The 16,882-nt window shown below is 46.6% G+C and overlaps 1 protein-coding gene across 11 annotated transcripts in view; it reads right to left on the bottom strand.

The window, feature by feature from the left end:
* Positions 1 to 16,882, bottom strand: part of CAMK1D (calcium/calmodulin dependent protein kinase ID) — a 498,666-nt gene that overhangs the window by 439,032 nt on the left and 42,752 nt on the right. For 3 of the 11 annotated variants that reach the window (XM_074001027.1, XM_065519970.2, XM_074001025.1), the window contains exon 1: positions 13,834 to 13,933. The exons of 5 other annotated variants lie outside the window; for them this stretch is intronic. The gene's annotated coding sequence lies outside the window, so the exon portion shown is untranslated. Of the gene's footprint in view, positions 1 to 13,833; positions 13,934 to 16,882 lie in introns of those variants that run through there. 3 more of the 11 variants (XM_074001026.1, XM_065519969.2, XM_074001024.1) reach the window with 1 other exon arrangement.

Here is a 16,882-nt window from a genome sequence, read left to right as displayed (position 1 = left end):
TTTTCTGCTAACACACAGATCAACATAAATTGCTTAGGTAGACAATGCAGGCAAAACAAGCAAGCAAAACCAAAGGGTAGAGGGGGAAACCTGCTTGCAGGTTATTATCCTGGAGCCGTATTTCTGCCAGAAGGATGTATCTTATTCGAGCCCTGGAGAGCTCCACACTGAGGTCTCTCCAATCCATGCAATTCTGCGTACCCAGAACTCTCCACCTTTCGTCCACACAAACCTGGTCCTGTGTACATCCTCAGCAGAAGGCACTGATTACCAATCTACCCAATTACCCGAGCAGGAGACCTGTTAGCCCTTCACTTCCAACTCACGCTCCTAAATCAAATGATCCCAACGAGTGACTGCCTCAGGGATCCTTTCGTCTATCCTGCCCCTCCAGCCCCCGTGCTGATTCCAGGCACTAACCTCTCCCTGACTCCCCCGTTCCAGGACTCCACGAGCAATTTAACTGGTCTCCCTAACACCAGTCTTAGACTTTTTTTTTTTTTTTTTTTTTTGAGACGGAGTCTCGCTCTGTCCCCGGGCTGGAGTGCAGTGGCCGGATCTCAGCTCACTGCAAGCTCCGCCTCCCAGGTTTACGCCATTCTCCTGCCTCAGCCTCCCGAGTAGCTGGGACTACAGGCGCCTGCCACCTCACCCGGCTAAGTTTTTGTATTTTTAGTAGAGACGGGGTTTCACCCTGTTAGCCAGGATGGTCTCGATCTCCTGACCTAGTGATCTGCCCGTCTCGGCCTCCCAAAGTGCTGGGATTACAGGCTTGAGCCACCGCGCCCGGCCAGTCTTAGACTTTTTAACGACAGCTCCAAAGTGGTCTTTCAAACACACAAAAAAAGCTGATCATGTTTCTCTTTAATTTCCTCACTGACAGGATAAAAACCAAATGACGAAGCGTGGCATAAAAAGTCCCACTTGGGAGGCCGAGGCAGCCGGGTCACTTGAGGCCAGGAGTTTGAGACCAGCCTGAGTAACACAGCAAAACCCCGTCTCTACAAAAAAAAAACAAAAATTAGCTGGGCACGGTGGTGCCTGCCTGTAGTCCCAGCTACTCAGGAGGCTGAGGTGGGAGGATCAATTGAGCCTGGGAGGTAGAGAGTGCAGTGAGCTATGATCGCATCACCACACTCCAGCCTGAGCAACAGATTGAAAGGCTGTCTCAAAAAATGTCGGGTCAGGCGTGGCGGCTCATGCCTGTAATCCCAGCACTTAGGGAAGCCGAGGCAGGTAGATCACTTGAGGTCAGGAGTTCAAGACACCAGCCTGGCCAACATGGTGAAACCCTGTCCCTGTATTAAAAATACAAAAATTAGCTGGGCATAGTTGCGCGCACCTGTAATTCCAGCTACTAGGGAGGCTGAGGCATGAGAATTGCTTGAACCTGACAGGCGGGAGGATGTAATGAGCGGAGATCGCACCACTGTACTCCAGCCTGGGTGACAAGAGCAAGATTCTGTCCATATATATTTATATAGTCTGGGAATATACATATTCCCGGACAACCAAAGCCTCTTTTCAGCCTTCTCTCTCACTACTCCCCTATACATGCCTGAACACCAAAAGAGACCCTCTTCTCATTCATCCATCTTCTGTGTCTCAGGACCAAAGCTGGTCTACCTGCTTGGAAGCTGTCTGTCTCGCTCAGCTGATAAACTCCTACCCATCCCTCAAGCCACAGGCCCAGCTCACCTCCTCTGTGAAGCCTTCCCTGAGTCTCCCAGACAAACTGAGGCACCCTGATGGCCCCCTTCTCAGGCTCCTTGTGGGAGCCTCCCTATCTGCCAGCCCCTCCACACTGCTGTACAGATCCTTCTCCCTAGAGAATGTGCTCCCTGACCCCGGGGCTCAGCACTGGCTGTTTCTGTGACCCCAGCACCTAACACAGGCCCAGGAACAAAGCAGAGGCTCAGACTAATTAAATAGCTATTCACAGAGACAACATACATGGGAAGGAAAGGTAACTGGTGGTTTTACAATTTCTCTGGGGAGGTATATCAGGCCTGGAATCTGATTTGAGCTTTATATACTATAAAACAATCTATAAAGAAGAAAGGTAAAGACAGAAAAGGTATTCTTTTTGGTTTGTTTGGTTGGTTGGTTTTGTAGAGACACGGGCCTCACTATATTGTCCGGGTTGATCTTGAGCTCCTGGGCTCAAGCAATCTGCCCACCTCCGTCTCCCAAAGTGCTGGGTTTACAGGTGTGACCCACTGTGCCTGGCCCAGGAAAGGTACTGCTAGACTAGAGATCTGTCCTGAAGGAGGAGAGGAATTAAACCAGAAGAACGCATTTCCTGGAGGCCTACGTCACACTCTGGGTACAGTTGTAAGTCTCCATCTGTGAAAATGCAAAGCCCTCAAGTGGGGATTCCAGAGAAATCAGGTCACATCTCAAAATACACTCAGTCCCTCAGAGTATAAAGTTCTCAAAACCATGACAATTACATTTTATATAGTATTTAGTAGGGATTAAAGTTTGTAGAGCTAGCGGCTATTAAGAAAAAAGTTTAAGCTACATGAAATCAGAGAATAAATCATGGTTCTGAATATAAATTGGGAGTCCTGGGTAGCTTCCAAACTCTGCACTCCTCTTCTGAGGTCTTTTATCTTCCGGTGACACAAGCTGTAGTCAAATAATAAAAGAGTCACTGAGATGCTATTCTCCTTACTCAGCACTTCGCTTGACTGCTCAGACTTTAGGTATGCAGCGAGAAGTGAGCTCACAGCGAAGTTTAAATGGCAAAGTCACTTCCCATCATTAGAAATCCTCCTTTGGATGGACTCAAAAGACTTTCCAATGCTTGCCGCTCTGTTAGGGGACTGCTTCCAAAGACTGTCTTGTAAAAATTAAATACTTGTTACTCCCTTCAAATTCCGAGTAAAAAACCTATCTACCTAGACATTATCCTGAACTTATTTCTTAAATTCCTAAAGACAGAACATCCAGGCGCAAATGACATCCCAGCGTGTCACATCATTTGCAGTAGTTATGTTTTCAAAAGTTGCCGTGGACGCCAAATTAGCCAATACTGAACCATTGCTCCTAGGGGAAAAACAAGACTAGGTTCCTACAGGCCTCTCTGGTCACATCAACTCATCAATATAGAACCTTACTTTATATGTGTTTCAGTTTAAAGACACATCATTTAACATGTACTGTTGATTCATTAATATTGAACTCACAACCATCAGCAGCACAACTCATGCCTGAAGAAATTAACATACAAATTTTCTCTACAAGGTACATTACAGCCTTCCTACACTTAGGAACACTAGATACTTCTGCACTATGCTTGGGGCTACTTGAAGCAGCAAAATCACTTTTAGTGAATAGATGAATTTGCAAATATAGAATCCACAAAACTGTGGAAGCACTATAGTCTGTTTTATTCTTATGACGTTACTGGCACATAGTGCAAACCCCTCTATTAGGTGTCATAGTGGAGGTGTCCCAACAGATCTACGCTGTGGTGTGGCTCCTATCCTTAGGAACACTGCAGTCCAGCAATGACCCTCAACTTATTTTTTTTTTTTTTTTTTGAGCCGGAATCTTGCTCTGTCACCCAGGCGGGAGTGCAGTGGTGTGATCTCAGCTCACTGCAACCTCCGCCTCCCAAGTTCAAGTGACTCTCCTGCCTCAGCCTCCTGAGTAGCTGGGATTACAGGCGCCTGCCACCACGCCCGGCTAATTTTTGTATTTTTAGTAGAGACAGGGTTTCACCATGTTGGCCAGGCTGGTCTTGAACTCCTGACCTCAAGTGATCAGCCGCCTTGGCCTCCCAAAGTACTGGATTACAGGTGTGAGCCACCACACCCGGCCGGCCCTCATCTTTTACTTTCCTGGATACACTTGGGGACTACCTGCCACTCCCTCACACCAGTAAGCCTCAAGGAGACCACGATCCAAGAGCACTCCCATACCACCTTCGCCCACCTCCATGCAGATTCCAATATCATTCCCAGCAGGGCACATCCTTCCACTCAAGAGAGACCTGCTAGAAAGGAAAAGGCTGACCACAGCAACTGCGATGCAGGCAGAATAAATAATGTGACACAGAAATTGGAAAGAGTCCAAAGAACTCACTGAGGGACTGCTGTGAAAAACTCCTATCCCATCTACTCAGTTACATCTGGTTTCTTTGTACTGACATCTACAAAAACACAAAAATAGGAAAAGGACTAATGCGGAACCTCCCGATCCCAGCAATGAGTAATCTTCATCCATATCAAACAACTGAAAGAAAAAAAAACAAAAACTCTACGGATTTGTATTAGGAGATATATTTCCAAATAAATTCTATATTCTCCTTTTGATGTAGTTATCAAAATTTATAACATCTTTGTTTTGTTCAAATGTAGACTCATCATCACAATAACTAAATACAAGAACTTTTGGGCCGGGCACGGTGGCTCACGCCTGTAATCCCAGCACTTTGGGAGGCCGAGGCAGGCAGATCACCTGAGGTCAGGAATTCGAGACCAGCCTGGTCAACATGGTGAAACCCATTTCTACTAAAAAAAATACAAAAATTAGCCGGGTGTGGTGATGCACACCTGTAATCCCAGCTACTCAGGAGGCTAAGGCAGGAGAATCGCTTGAACTCGGGAGGTAGCAGTTTCAGTGAGCTGAGACCGCACCACTGCACTCCAGCCTGGGCAACAAGAGCGAAACTCCATCTCAAAAAATAAAGAAATAAATACAAAAATTTTCAAAAATATGTAGGCCCTCTAGCCACAGGAAACTTAATTTAAATGTATATACATATTTTTGGCAAGAACAAACATAATAGCCTAGGATAAAATTCTATGAGAATAGAATGTGACTAAAGAAAAAAAAAGAATGAGGTGGAAATTCCGATGATTAAAGATGAGCTTCTTTTTAAATGGATGACAGTGGTTATCAAATCTCTGTGGTATTTAGCTCCACTGGTTACACTTAAAATAATGACGTAACTGTTTTATTTCAAGATGCCAATGTTTACAATACTCTGGAAATAACATCCTTTGCCTCTCTCAAATTACGATGAAAAATTTTGGCTATCAACTCAAAGTGTGGGAGGGGGTAGACAGCTTTACAAAATTATTTTAGAAACCCGGTGAATACAAAGCCGAGTTGGGTCCCTCAAAAAGAAGACCACCCGTCAGTTCCAGCTAGGCCAGGTCTTTAAATTTTTCAAGAGAAGCTGGAAATCTAGATTTTCAATGTATAGTTTACCTGTTTGTTTGTTTGTTTGTTTTTTTCTGGTATGTTGATTCAAAAACTTTTCAACAGCGTGCAAGCCAAACAAAACACATCTTTAGGCCAACATTTTTCCTACTACCTTGGCTCTAAGCAACACTCACCCTCTTCAGTCAACTTTTCCGTGAACTTCAAGGAGGTTCACTCACTCAAGAGACCTTCACTGAGCGCTTCCTGGTGTACCAGGCACTCACCTAGGCCCCAGGGTCATGGGGTGACTGAAATACTAGCCCTGCCCTCAAGGAGGGCACAGCGGAAGAGGAAACTGACAGGTAACCAACATCTTCAATGCAGTCTGTTCAATTCAGGGCTAGAGTTAGGACTGGGGAGAGTGGCCACAGGACCTCCACTTCGGTAGGTCAGGAATAAATGGTTTTATTTGCAAAGGCGTAGGGGGAAAGAGAAGCCAGGACTGGAAGAAACAAGGTGTGACTCCATGTTAGTGACTCAGCAGGGCTACCTCAGAAGGCTCCAAGGGTCAAGGGACCCACAAAGCAGACAGAACCAAAGGTCATGGCCATCCTAGGGCGCTTGAAAGAACAGAACACCCGCAGGAGACACAAGCCAGCCCCGCTCATTTTCAGCTCTTATGTTAAAAACAGGCACATGATGGAAATAAACCATTGAGACGAGATCCAAAAATAATCTCAACTGGGCACCAAAGCTCATAGAAAAATCCTTATTTTAATCACTTCTGTAAGGCAGCTGAAAGGTACAGACACCAAACTCAGCTTGGGAAGCAATCAACTTAATCTGCTTCTTTGAAAGATTAATTAAAATGGAGATTACCAATGGCTGCGGAGGAGCTGGGTCAGCCGACGGGGCCCAGTTGAGATGAGCGATAAATTGTTTTAAAATCACACAAACACAGCTGCGGGCCAAACACAGAGATGGTGCATAAAATCGGCATCTTCCTGGGCCCCTCATTCAGCTCCTTAGGATTGAGTTAAAAACCCAAACCTCAGGAACAGCAGAAAGTGGGGCTCTGACACACCAGGCAAGGAGCCTGCCCAGTGGACGTGGACATGGCCATGGGGAGCCTACGTGGCTGGAAGTGCTAAGCTGAACCAGCAACAGCTGCTGCTGGGAGAAAGAAGGGCAGAGGCACAGCCTGCAGGAGCTGCCAACATACTTGATCTTAACTCAAAGAAGATTGCAAGTGCTTGTTTAAGCCAGTTTCAAGGATCTGCTCAGCTGAAGCCTAGACAGGAAGTTGAGATAGCAAGGAAACAGAAAAGAGATCAAACACCTTCTACATAGCCCTTACACCACAGAGCGCCTGGAAGAAGTGTTCTCCAGCGGAGGGCTGCTTTTCCCCCACAGCACATGACAAAAAGGAGGTTAAGCCAGAGATTCATGAAGACTCAGGTTGGAATGAACCCATTATCACTGGGCATTAAGCCCTGAGAGGAAGAAAACCCCAACAGCACTCACCAGAAAGATGATGATTTTGGCAACCATTCCCCAAGTTCTTACTTCCCCAAGAGGGCGGTAGACAATGATGAGGACACAGTAGTAAAGACAGGACACCAGCAGCGCCCAGCAGGAGAGAGGCTGATCTTCCAAATTCACTGCTGCTCCGAGTTAAGGAGCCCTGGACTGGGGGCTACTGAACACTTAAAAACCAACTCTTTTGACCGGGCACAGTGGCTCACGCCTGTAATCCCAGCAGTTTGGGAGACCGAGGTGGGAGAATCACGTGAGGTCAGGAGTTCGAGACCAGCTTGGCCAACATGATGAAACCCTGCCTCTACTAAAAATACAAAAATTAGCCAGGTGTGGTGGCAGGCACCGGTAATCCCAGCTACTCGGGAGGCTGAGGCAGGAGATCCCTTGAACCCAGGAGGTGGAGGTTAACAACTCTTTTGTTTTTTGTTTCTTGAGACAGAGTCTCAAGAAACAAAAGAAGCCTGTTGCCCAGGCTGGAGTGCAGTGGTGCAATCACGGTTCATGGCAACCTCTGCCTCCTGGATTCAAGCAATTCTCCTGCCTCAGCTTCCCAAGTAGCTAGGACTACACGCACGCACCATCATGCCCGGCTAGTTTTTGTATTTTTCGTAGAGATGGGGTTTTACCATGTTGGCTAGGCTGGTCTCAAACTCCTTACCTCAAGTAATTCACCCACCTCAGCCTCCCAAAATGCTGGGATTACAGGCATGACCCACCTCGCCTGGCCAAAAAACCAACTCTTCTACAGTAAGAGTTGGTTTTTCTATTAGCTTTCCCCAAAAGCTAACAGAACATTCCTCACTGCACTAGGTGTCAGAAGCCCTGAATTCCAGCCTGAACCTGGTGGCCCTTCAGGATACTGAAAAAATATTTATTTTGTCTTAAGGCTTCCCGGCATACAACTCCTAAAATCCTCGAACCTCCACAGTGATGTCTTTTGTATGCTAATGAGGTGACTGGTGGCTGAGATTCCCTAGGTGGCTTCAGGATGGGCGCTAAGCACTTCAAAGACCAAGGCGGGATTAGAGGGTTGGCAATATGAGCCCCACTCCCAAACCTCTGGGGAGGCGGGCACAGCAGGTCAAGTGATCACTTGAGGCCAAGGGTTTGAGACCCGCCTGGTCTCTACAAAAAAAAAAAATTCATTAATTTTAAAAATTACTTGGGCGTGGTGGTATGCACCTAGCTTCCTGGGAGACTGAGGTGGGAGGACTGCTTGAACCCAGGAGTTGGAGGCTGCAGTTAGCTATGATCGCACTACTGTACTCCAGCCTGGGCAATTGAGTGAGACCCTGTCTCTACAAAAAAAAAAAATTTTAAAAACAAAATAAACGTTAACTGTTTGCCCTCAATAAGCAGCTACAAAGTGCACCCCAAGTTGGAGACACACCATGCTGAGATGGGTGCGCTCACCTGGGTCAGCACCATGTCCCAGCCCTGCCCTCCAAGGCCTCCTGCACACCGCCTCTTCCCTGCCCACTACCGCACCAGTCCAGGCCCAGATCACAGCCCTTTGAAAAAGGGCCTTAGAAAAAGGTCATTTTCTAAGGCTCGGCTCTGCTCATGTTCCCACATCCTGCATGTGTCACAAGCTAACACTATTAATACTTTAGCCTAGAGCTCAAAACCCATCATGATCTGACCTCTACCCCCCTTTCTAACCTGGTTTCCCACTGGTTCGTTCATGCCCAGCTTCCTAATCTCCTCCCACCCCTGATGTCAACTCTACCACCTCCCCAGGTGTGACAGGGTAAGAAATCTATCTTTGGGGTCTGCCTCCGGCTCCTAGCACAGACCTCCGAAAGCCCTTGGAATTTGGAGTGATGGGGTGAAAGGAACACCTCTTGTTATTCACCATAAGCCCCTTTCAAGCACACCTAAGTTTATGCCAGTGCGGTGACTCTTGGAAAAGGGGGGTTGATTACCAGGAGAACAAACTAGGTGATTAGAGACTCTTGGAAAAGGGGGGTTGATTACCAGGAGAACAAACTAGGTGATTAGAGAGGGCTGGAATTTTCCAGTCCAGAAAGGGGAGAGGCACTGGAGGTTGAGTTAGTCACCAATGACTAGTGATTTACATCAATCATGGAATCTCCATAAGAACTCTAATTGGAGGGGTCTGGGGAGTTTCTGGTGGGGGAACACCTGGAGCTAGAGAGAGATGGGGCACCCGGAGAGGGCATGCACGCTCCCCTGCCACCCCACCCCACCCTACACCTCGCCCTATGCATCTCTTCCATTTGGCTGTTCCTGAGTTGTACTTGCCATAATAAAACTGTAAACATAAGTAAAGCATCTCCCTGGGTTCTGTGAGCTATTATCGCAAATGATCAAATGTGAGTTAAGGGTGGTGAGAATCCTCAAAGTATGGCCAGTCGGCCAAAAGCACAAGCCACAACCTAGGACCTGTGACTGGCGTCTGAAGTGGAGGGGGTGTGGGGGGCGGTCTCGTGGAACTGCCCTCAACCTGTGGGGTCTGCAATACCTGCGCACAGTCAGTGTCACAGGTGAATTGCATGACACACAGTAGGTGTCCAAGAATTGGAGAACTGCTTAATGAGAGGGGAAAACCCACACATGTGTGCGGTGTGGAATGTAAACTGCCGTTTCCCTTCACCTCCCGCCCTTGATGTCAGCACTGCCATCTTCAGAATAGTGTTCTGGCCGCCGTGTCTGCTCAGCCACTGTCCCCGCCTTCAGAGCAGGACACCTCCCCATGCCTCAAGGTTGGACGCATGCTCCCGCGTTCCATCATGTCTTCCCCCAGGTGGGTTGGGTGTCTCCATCGCTAAACTCACACAGCATTGACTTGGTCTCTGCTTACAGGACACAGGGAGTGTCTCCCAAAGCTGGGCCTGAAGCTCAACTCAGCCACTTAACTCACTGAATGTCCCTGGGTAAAAAAATTAAAATGTCTGACCCCATCTCACTGAGGTCAGGAGGATGGATGGTGGTAACACACATCGAAAACGCTGGTCATGTTTTCGGTTCTCTTCACCCATAACACTATGAGTTCCTTGAGTGAAACGTTTTTGCCTCTCTCAAAGAGCCTAGCACCATGAGTTACATTCAGTAGGAGATAAAAGAAAATGTATTCCTTAAAAAAGGAAGAAAAGGCCTGGCGCGGTGGCTCACGCCTGTAATCCCAGCACTTTGGGAAGCCGAGGCGGGCGGATCACGAGGTCAGGAGATTGAGACCATCCTGGATAACATGGTGAAACCCCATTTCTACTAAAAATACAAAAAATTAGCCGGGCGTGGTGGCGGATGCCTGTAGTCCCAGCTACTTGGGAGGCTGAGGCAGGAGAATGGCGTGAACCCGGGAGGTGGAGATTGCAGTGAGCAGAGATCGCACCACTGCGCTCCAACCTGGAAGACTCCGTCTCAAAAAAAAAAAAAAAAAAGAAAAGAAATAGAATGTAAAAGGGTGGTTATCAGGGCCTGGGGGTCAGGGGGTTGGGAAGACTTTTGTCAAAGGATACAAAATTTCAGCTGGGAGGAAAAAGTTCAAGAGATCTATTATACTACATAGTGATTGCGCTTAATAACAATGTATTGTGTTCTCCAAAATTGCTAAGATGGTAGATTTTAACTGTTCTCACTATAAAACAAGTTGTTAAGTAATATATATATTAACTAGATCAATTTAGTCTTTCCACAATGTATACATATTTCCAAATAACATATGGTACATGATAATAAATAAAAAGGAAGAAAATTCTGACAAATGCTCTAATGTGGATGAACCATAAGGAAATTATGCTGAGTAGAATAAGGCAATCTCAAAAGGCTAAGTACTGTATGATGACACTTCTAGGAGGTCCTTAGAGTAGATAAATTCAGGAACAAAGTCGAATGGTAGGTGTCAGGGGCTGGAGGGAGAGGGGATGAGGAGTTGCGGGGCTTTTATGTTTTTTGTTTTTGATTTTTTTGTTTTGTTTTGTTTTTTGAGACAGAGTCTTGCTCTGTCACCCAGGCTGGAGTGCAATGGCACCATCTCAGCTCACTGCAGCCTCCACCTCCCAGATTCTAGCGATTCTCCTGCCTCAGCCTCCCGAGTAGCTGGGACTACAGGCACACACCACCACGCCTGGCTAATTTTGTATTTTTAGTAGAAATGGGGTTTCACCATGTTGGTCAGGCTGGTCTCGAACTCCTGACCATAGGTGATCCACCGTGTTGGCCTCCCAAAGTGCTAGGATTACAGGTGTGAGCCACCATGCCCGGACTGTTTTGTTTTTGTTTTTGTTTTTAAAGACAAGTCCCGCTCTGCTATCCAGGCTGGAGTGCAGTAGTGCAATTACTGTTTATCTGATTTTCAAATCGTTCCACCATTTTCAGTTATATGAGCTGTTAATGACAGTAACTATCCCATAAATTTAGTATAGATATCCCAGATTGTTCTGAGGGAGAAACTCTATTTGGAGTCCTGGATGATTCGGTTCTAGTCATCCCAATTTCCTTATGCTTACTATTACAGTGCACTGTATATGTCACTGTGAGGAAGCTAGAATTCTTATTCTCAAATTCACCTGCTGGTACTGTAAGGACATTTTAACAGACCTCCTAAATTTAACCGACTAGGGTGTTTTGTTTTTCTTTAAGAAACATTTGAAAATCATCCTCCTGAAAGGAAATATTTTATTCATGCCAGTTTAAGTAGTGACAGGAAAATATTCAGTACTTAAAATGGAATTTTGTAAAAAAACGGTCAGCATGAATTTCCAAAGGCATCTGGAAAATTGGCAAAAGAATTAAGAATGTGAAAAGCAACCGGTGATCCCAGCTGGGGTGAAACTGCCTTCCTGTGGAAACCCGGAATAGAAGATAAGCTTCTCAGATTGATTGCTTGATGTATTTTCTTCACGTGTCATACCAACCTCAGACTGCTTTAGGAATTCCCACAGACAATCCCCTGGAAAGTCAATTTACATAGTGATTCCAATTTAATCAGAGGAAAAAAAAAAGCACACCTACAGCTTGTTCCCAGGGCCCCACACAAGCTTGAAGTTAAAGTATTTTATTTTGTATTGAGAATAACAAGAATCCAGGCAAAGATCTTAAAAATTCAATCTTTCCCCTCTACCCTTCATGGCCGAAAGACTGAGATACCAACATATCATGGCCTGAGACAGGGTTTTCCTCACTCATGAGAGAAGACAGTGTTGGCCCAACGCTGAGCTCTGGAGTTGGCCAGAACTGAGCTTGGACCCCTTCCCACCTCCTACTCACTCAATGCTGGACTCTCAGCACATTAGTTGACCCCACACAGAATCCCATCAAGTTGATTCATAAAGTCAGGATTACACACAGCATCCTCTATTCACGCACGCTGAGCCTGAGATCATTCTGAATCTAGTGGGCCAGAAGGATGGCTCCCTGGGGACAGCTGGACCTGTATTCCAGGCTTGGATGGGTGACTCACTCACTAGCTGTGTGATCTCAGGCAAGTCCCTCTGGCTCCCCTTTCCTCTTGGGTCCTTTACACGTGAAACTAGAAGCTTCTGCTCCCACGTGACATGACCCAGGTGGAACAGAAAGATGGAAACACGCAGGCTGCAGAAGTCCAGGAGGTCACGGTCAGCCCTGGCTCTGCACTCTTACCTGGGTTTTGTCTGGGCACAATGGACCCTATTCTACCCTCAACTAGTTGTAGGACCTTGAGTAACGGGGCTTAACTTTCTGTGCCTATTTTATCTCCACAAAACAAGGGGATAAAGATAGTTTAGAGACAGACACGGACACAGATATAGTGACAGACATAAAGACAGAGACAGAGATAGAGATACGGTGTCTCTTCTAGCTCTACAATTCTACTTATAAGAGAAATTCCTTCCATTCTCAATACAACAGAAACTAAGGTTGAGCAAAGTGGCTCGTTCCTCTAATCCCAGCAACTAGGAAGCTGAGACAGGAGGATCACTTGTGGCCAGGAGTTTGAGACCAGTCTAGGCAATGAGTGGAACAAGACCCCATCTTTTTTAATTTTTAAAAAATAGAGACAACTACTTTATAGTTCTCCGGCAAATCACCAGCAAACGCAGTGTGAAAATTCTGCATCAGCCTGGAGGAAGGACACCGTGCAGTACAAGCGCTTTACATAAGGTAGAAATATGGGAGACACAAGACTATTCATTTCTCCAGAACAGTTTATTGGCCATGCACATGTCCCCAAATTAAATTCCACCCAAGACCACCAGCCACCTCCAAAAGTTAGACTCTCCTTGCCCCGTGGGCAGTGCCTCCCATGCACAGCAAAAAGATGACCCACGGGAAGATGGCCTTCTCTTTGAGGCTCAAGGAGATTTTCTAAGACAAGTGCCTACGACGAATTCACCCCCTCCACTGACCTAAATCCAGATGGAAGGCATCAAAAAAAAAAAAAAAATCAAATGACAATCCAAAGCCACAGATTTTGTGACCATTTTGCTCTCAATCCTCTTCCCCAAAAAGGAAGCACCGTTCAGACAGTAGGTGACAAGGACACTGTGTCCAGAAAGGGCGTTTCTATCTAACGACAACTTTCAAACTCACGGCCATTAACATTCACCCAAAATAACTGGACGGTCGCCAACCAGGAAAGGGCACGTTACTAAAACCGGCCCTCCAGCCTCCAAGAGGCTCAGCGGAATTCTGCTTGCTGTGAGGAGGGGAGGAAGCAAGGTCTGGTTATTCTGCCAACGTGCAGAGAGGCACAGTAACTAGGTCACGTTCTCACTCGGGCCTGGATGAAACCACCTGCAAGCTCCAAGCCCGCGTCCTCATGGTGCTGGGCAGAAGCTGAGTCTCCCGCACTGAGTATCTCTCCTTGAAGCCTAAGACACCCCTGGCCACACACTCCAAGGACAGCAGTGTCAGGATGTTCCCAATATCCTTGACGTCCCAAAGAGCCTGTCCCAAGAGCAATGGGCAGAACACGAGCCTTGGTCTAGGCACAGACCCAGGGCTGGCACACGCCACTGCCAACCACCTGCCACCTAAGCCCCCCAGCCCCCTCTGCAGGGAGTTTAAGCAGTAACTGACCACACACACCCCCACGCCACCCTAGCACAGAGAACCCTTAAATCTGGAGCTGGTGGAGTCACCAGAAACCCAAATAATTAGTCTCTCTCTAAGCAGAAGCTGATGGAAGCTCACAGTCAACCCATCTCGCCTCTTCCTCCAGACCTTGCATCGGACAGGAAGGACCTTCCGTGGAGTGTGATGGTGTCTCCATCAGCTCCGGGACGTCAATCACACAGACGTCACGACAATGTACTTCCCACATGAAATCGCAAGCCACGCCTTTAGCCAAGGCTCATCATGTGTTTTCCTCCAACAACAGGCTTTCTAGAACAGCCTCCGGGGGGGCGTGGTAACAAAATCACATTCATGCCGCATCTCATGACTTCCTAAGCGGTGGGATGGTCTTCTTTCTACAGCAAACCTCGCATTGCCGCACAGCTTATCCGAAAAACTGCCAGAGCCTCTAGCCCCAGGTAATGACGGAGCTGTCTTTGAGCCCCCGCAGATGTGTCCCAAGTAGGCATTTTTAACTATTTCTTAATTTGGAACGCATGTCACGTGTGATGTGTTTTTGCTCTTGCCTTTTAACCTCTGCAATCAGCAGACAGGTACGTTTTCTTGTGCCTCTTAACTGCCCCCAACAGAGAAGACAAAACACTCAGACCGCCAAAAACATTTCCCAGGCCGAGAAGGCACACCAGCGTAGACCAAGGCTTTTTTTCTCTGCTCTAAACCTCGACACCCTTATTGGCAGACAGAGAATCTAGAAACTGGAGTCTGGGGGAAAAGATGAAAGTGAGAAAACTGGTTAAGTTTCAAGGTTGATTCGGGGATAATTCAACAGTAACAAGGGCTTGGGCCCGGAGCAGTGGCTCACACGTGTAATCTCAGCACTTTGGGAGGTCAAGGTGAGCAGATCACCTGAGGTCAGGAGTTCGAGATCAGCCTGGCCAACATGGCAAAACCCCATCTCTACTAAAAACACAAAAACTAGCCAGGCACGGTGGCACACACACGCCTGTAGTTCCAGCTACTTGGGAGGCTGAGCCAGGAGAATTGCTTGAACCCAAAAGTCAGGTTGCCGTGAGATGAGATCGCACCACTACTGCACTCCAGCGTGAGTGACAGGGCAAGGCTCTGTCTCAAAAAAAAAAGGGGGGGGGGGCGCCTTGGAATTTCCCCCCTCCCAAAGTGGAGGGGAAAATAACCTAGAGCCCAAGGCAGTCTCCCAAAATATCCGTGAAGGAGCCACTGGAGGAAGGGTCTTCTCCGGTGAAGGCATTTCTGGAGCAGATCCTAGAAGCCTCCTGAGAGTCACCTCAAGCTACTCAAAGAACAAGCAAAGACGCCAGGCTGGCAAGATGCCTACAGAAAGGGAGGTTCCCGGGGGAGAAAAGAGCTGAGGTTTCTTCCCTCCCACAACGGGCTCCATCTGCTTACTCACTCATGACAGCAACTAAGCACTGGTGGGGCGCCAGCAGGGGCGAAAGGGAAATTTTCCAGCCCAATCTTTCACAGTGAATAAAATAGTTCAGAACTTACATCCCAATACAGGATAGTTAGCATTTCTTGAGCAATTATGATGACATAAAAATACACATACAGGCCAGGTGTGGTAGTTCATGCCTATAATGCTAGCATTTTAGGAGGCTGGGGTGGGCGGACCGCTTGAGCCCAGGAGTTCGAGACCAGGCTGAGCAACATAACGAGATCCCATCTCCACCAAACAAAATACAAAAATTAGCCAGGGTTCCAGCTACTCGGGAGGCTGAAGTGGGAGGGTCGCTTGAGTCTTGGCAGTGGAAGTTGCAGTGAACCGACACTGCACCATTGTACTCCAGCCTGGGCCATGGAGCCAGACCCTGTCTCAAAAAAAAAAAAAATGAGATACACATAATATAACTTTCATTAAGAGTTTACAACGTCTACATATATACACGTATCTCAAACTCAATGAAAGTTAGCCATTATATATTACACATATAATGTGTGTGTCAAAGCACGGAATATGTCACTACTCTATGAATAGCAATAATTGTAAAATGAAATATGTAAGGGTAACTTTTTTTTTTTTGAGATGGAGTCTCTCTCAGTCACCCAGGCTGGAGGGCAGTGGTGCAATCTCAGCTCACTGCAACCTCCACCTCCTGGGGTTAAGCAATTCTCCTGCCTCACCCTCCTGAGTAGCTGGGACTACAAGCGCCCGCCACCACACCTGGCTAATTTTTTTGTATTTTTAGTAGAGACAGGGTTTCACCATGTTGGCCAGGCTGGTCTCAAACTCCTGACCTCAAGTGATCCGCCCGCCTTAGCCTCCCAAAGTGCTGGGATTACAGGCGTGTGCCACTGCACCTGGCTGGGTAAAGTTATCTTCTTAGTTCTACATTATTTTTTTTTATTAAAGTATTAAAACATTATATTGTATGTGAATTTACTTTAAACCTCTTTTTCTGCTAACTAATGTATGATTATTATAGAAAATCTAGGAAATACAGTCAGGCAAGAGGGAGAAAATTAAAGTCATCTGTCATTTCAACACCTTGAGATGACTGCTGTTAATATCATGAATGTACACACACTTCCAGCCTTCTCCCTACAAATATCATTACAAATGTTCTTCCACAAGATTGGGATAATATTATTTGTTAACTTATTTTTTACATTAAGCAGTATATTGTCTGCCCACGTCCTTCAATAACATTCTGCATCGCAACTTAAAGTCTGCAGAGTATCCCATTATATTGATGTGCCATAGTTTATTTTATATTAGCAGTTTCAACTTTCTATTTTTTATTTTTATTTATTTATTTATTTATTTATTTATTTATTGAGATAGGGTTTGTCAGTTTGTAGCCCAGGCTGGAGTGCAGTGGTACAATCTCAGCTCACTGCAACCTCCACCTCTGGGCTTCAAGCAATCCTCCTACCTCAGCCTCCACAGTAGCGGGGACTATAGGCACACACCACCATACCCAACTAATTTTTGTACTTTTTGTACAGACAGGGTCTCACTATATTGCCCAGACTAGTCTTGAACCTCTGAGTTCAAGCAATCTGTCCACCTTGGCCTCCCAAAGTGCTGGAATTATGTACAGGAGCCACCACGCTTAGCTCTATTTGAACTTTCAGTTGCCATAGGAAATACTCCACAGATTGATTTCTTTTTTTTGTAAAAGCGTCA

This window comes from Macaca fascicularis, chromosome 9, assembly GCF_037993035.2.
Source record: "Macaca fascicularis isolate 582-1 chromosome 9, T2T-MFA8v1.1".
In the NCBI taxonomy this organism is placed as follows: domain Eukaryota; kingdom Metazoa; phylum Chordata; class Mammalia; order Primates; family Cercopithecidae; genus Macaca; species Macaca fascicularis.
Note: the sequence above shows the minus strand (reverse complement) of the source record. Positions and strands in the feature narration are given on the sequence as shown.